Source organism: Hordeum vulgare, chromosome 3H (genome assembly GCF_904849725.1).
Source record: "Hordeum vulgare subsp. vulgare chromosome 3H, MorexV3_pseudomolecules_assembly, whole genome shotgun sequence".
NCBI lineage: Eukaryota > Viridiplantae > Streptophyta > Magnoliopsida > Poales > Poaceae > Hordeum > Hordeum vulgare.
Window position 1 is genome coordinate 298,070,687 of NC_058520.1, and position 3,828 is coordinate 298,074,514.

Consider the following 3,828-nt stretch of genomic DNA (forward strand, 5'->3'; position numbering starts at 1 on the left):
GTCAGCCAATGGAAGCGTCGGCTTTTAACCCACGCATGCGGGGGGGCTCATCCACGCCCATCCACATCTGGCCCCACCATCCCCTTCGTGCTTCCTCGCCGATGACATCCCAAACTCTAGCAATGGGCCTCTTCGGCAGCAGCTCTGGCAGCGGCAAGGGCAAGGGCGCCCCGAGCGCTTCATCCTCACATGCTCCTCCTCCGTCGGCACGTGACCGCTCAGGCCGGCGGCGTTTGTACATCCCGTGCACCAAGCGCGATGGCACTGGAAGTAGAGGCAGTCGCTGCCTTACCCCGATGTAACGCTGCCGCACCACTGTCACCTCGATCCACAGCGGATCCCGGCGCCGGCGGTTCCGCAATCACAACGGGCGCACGATGAGGAGGTGCACAGGCGCCGGGCACAGCTCACCCGGCGCAGCGTCGGATGCCCGAGTACGCCGCCGACTCTCCTAACTAGAGGCCTAGTTTTCCCTCGAACACGAAGAGCAACGGCGGCGAGGCGTCCACGCCAACCAGGAGTTTCCACTACCGCCCCCGCGGGTAGAGCCAGAGGAAGAGGAGGCGGAGCCGGAGTACTAAGCCGCCCTCGAGGAGGCCCTGCAGCACGCGCTGGAGGCTCGCCGGCTCGAGGAGGACGCGCATTAGGATGGGCTCGAGCAAGCCCTTGCCTTGTCCGCGGCTGTGGACTCCGTCCATGCGCCCCTCTTCGTGTCGCCACCGCAGCCCTGGGTCGAGCCGGAGACGGAGCCGGAGCCAACACCCATGTGCAAGTGGTCACGGACGCCCCTCACTTGGCCGGAGGAGTCCTACTTGTGGACCGTCGAGTACCGCAAGTGGGTGAGTGCGCCTCCCTGCCACTACGTCGCCACGCTGGAAGACGAGGTGGCCCGCCTCAAGCGCTGGAAGGCGCACTGGCTCACTGAGTGCTCCACCATGACGCCGAGGTTGTGCCGCTCGAGGAGGAGGAGGAGCATGCCCACCTTGCCGCTATGCCGCCAGCGCAGCAGACGCTGGAGGAGGCTGCCCTGGCGGCCTATCAAGCCGCTTTCGATTGGGCTAGGCCTCCCCCCGTCTTCATTGACCTCACCAATAGCGAGGGCGATGACGGCAAGGGCAAGGGCAAGGCGGTATAAGGCAGCATGCTGGCGGGCGTTTATTTATTTAGAGTTTTAAATTTTTAATTCATGTTTAAGTGGACTTTGGCCGGCATTTGAAGGGCAATTTTATGTTTAATTATGATTATGCCTCAGTTCCTGCCATGTCGTCATAAATGGGTCGGCTTCCCATTAAGCGCCACTGCCAACCCAAATGAAAACCGGACACGCACGTCCGCCTGGCCGACCCAAACAAACGAAGAACGGACAAAGTGCGTGTACATTTGGGTCACTAGAGCAACTCCAACACGCGCTATCTAAATGACGGGCAGTAAAAACCTATTTTTAGCGTGTGATGACCCAGCTTGGGCGTTCCAACAGCCGCACAAAACTCGCGCACTTGATATACTCGGTCCAGCGCACGGATCAAAACGGCATCGCGCGTTGCGTATTTGGTGTGTCCGCTCACGCGCGCTCCACACTCTGGGCTGTTGTAGGTGGGGTCGCTGGATTGGACATCCCGCTAGCGCGCGCATGATGGAGCAAATGTCCTCCAGCGTGCTAAAAACGTCATTTTGGCGTTATATAATTTTTTAGGCACCGCGCTAGCGCGCATCCGTTGGAGATGTCGTCGAGCCGTTTGAACCCACAAAGATGTTTTTCGGGAAAAAATAGCATTTTTTGGGGTGTCGTCACTGAAAGTTTCAACGCGAGGACACTGATTCCCAACCGCGAATGCAAGCAAGCAGACTTTTGAAAAAGTTAAACGCATAAACTCACTGAAATTCATTCAACTTAGACGAAAAATAGGCGATCTTATTGATATTTGGGCGAATTAAAAAAACATATATAAAAACTAAAAAGACTATGCCTAGTTCATGTAGAGAATCATAGTCGTCATCGCCGTCATCGTAGTTGCTCGGCAGTCCGTTCTTCGCGGCGTGCTTGCTGCAGCCCTGCCCTAGATCGCTGCTGTGGACGGCCTTGCTCGGCGCAACGACCTCCTCATCCATGTCGGAGCGCATGATGAGACCGTCGTCGCCGTGGCTGCGACGTCGCTCGGCAATCTCTTCTAGAGCACGGTGCTGGCGCTCCATCTCGTGACTGACGTAGTCAGCGTGTGACCAGGCGAGGCCGCTCTCGAGGTCGGCGGCCATGTCATCATTCTTCTTCTTCACCATGACCATCGGCTCCTTATTTGGCTTCACCAGGCGAATGTGGTTACGGGGAGGGGAGAGGCAGCCCTCATTTATGACGAGGTTGCCTCCACGGCTGTGCCGGCGGAGCGACATCTCCTGCGACTCAGGCTTGATAGCGATGAGTGTGTAATATCCAAGATGCGGCACTATCCATATTTGAGGACGAGGCCTTAATATGGATAGAGATGCATCTCAGCGTTTTGCAAATATAGAAATCATTGCAGATACATTTAAAGAGGAGATGTGTATATGAGTTGGCTTACACTCACCAAATGCTAAATTACAAGTTTAAACATCATTCATTCAAACATCCAGAAGAACAGAGTCCGGCGACGGACGAAATCAAACTGTAAAAGCAATGAAGTCTATCTTGCTAGCCCAGGAGACGATAGTGAATCCCTCTACTCGCACGGATAAGTAATGTACATGCGCCGGCTCTCCTCATCATACTCCCACTAGAGTTGTGGAGCATCATCTGCATCAAGATTTGCGGTACGTGGACCTGTGGTGTTGTAGTAATGTGTGAGCTATGGGGACTCAGCAATCTCATGACCAAGATATCAGGACTAATTAAGTTATTAGGTGAGGCATGGTTAAGTGGTGAGGTTGCAGCAGCGTTAAGCATTGTTTGGCAGCTAACTTACGGTTCAAGATTAAGATGAGAATCTACGCAAGTCAGTCGCAAATGAATTATGATCAAGAAGTGATCTTGAACACCTACTTACGTCAAACATAACTTCATCATGTTCTCCTTCCGAACTCCCTCGAAAAGAGACTGTCACGGTTACGCACACAGTTGGTTCATTTTAATTAAGTTTTACTTCAAGTTTGCCATAATGGGTGTTAAACAATTTTCCAAGTTGTCACATAACTACGGGCACGGCTTTCTGAAAGCTTTAACCCTACAAGGGTGCTCCAACTAGTCCATCACGAACTATCACAAGCTGCCCTGGAGAGAAAACCTAAACCTCGAGATAGGCCGAGGTGTCCTCGATATCCATGTGCGCAAGATATATCGAAAAGGGTAAAACAAATCCAGCAAGACCACCCAACGTGTCGACGAACTTGATAAGAGTCGTGTATCTTGTTCTCAGGACACGACGGATAAGCACAACATATAGTGGCCTGATAGAAATCTCCCGAATAGCGCCGGGTTGGCCCCGCACACGACTCTAGTTTGGACCAACACTACTGGAAAACAGTTTTTTGCCATCAGCCTAGTCTTTGTCGTCTGCTAGCTGATGGCAAAGAGTGTCTTTGCCGTCAGCTTCAGCAAAACAGACGGCAAAGCACAGGCTGATGGCATAGAGTGTTTTTGCCATCATCCACATCTTTGTCGTCTGCTAGCGGACGACAAAGAGACCGAAGGCAGACGACAAAGATGTAGATGGGCCCACCTGACCGCGGGGTGGTTATGTCAAACTGGAGTCCCTTCTTTGTCGTCTGCTAGCGGACGACAAAGAGTCCGGAGGTAGACGACAAAGAGTCTAGACTCTTTGCCGTCCGCCGGCAGACGGCAAAGCGCTAACTCCG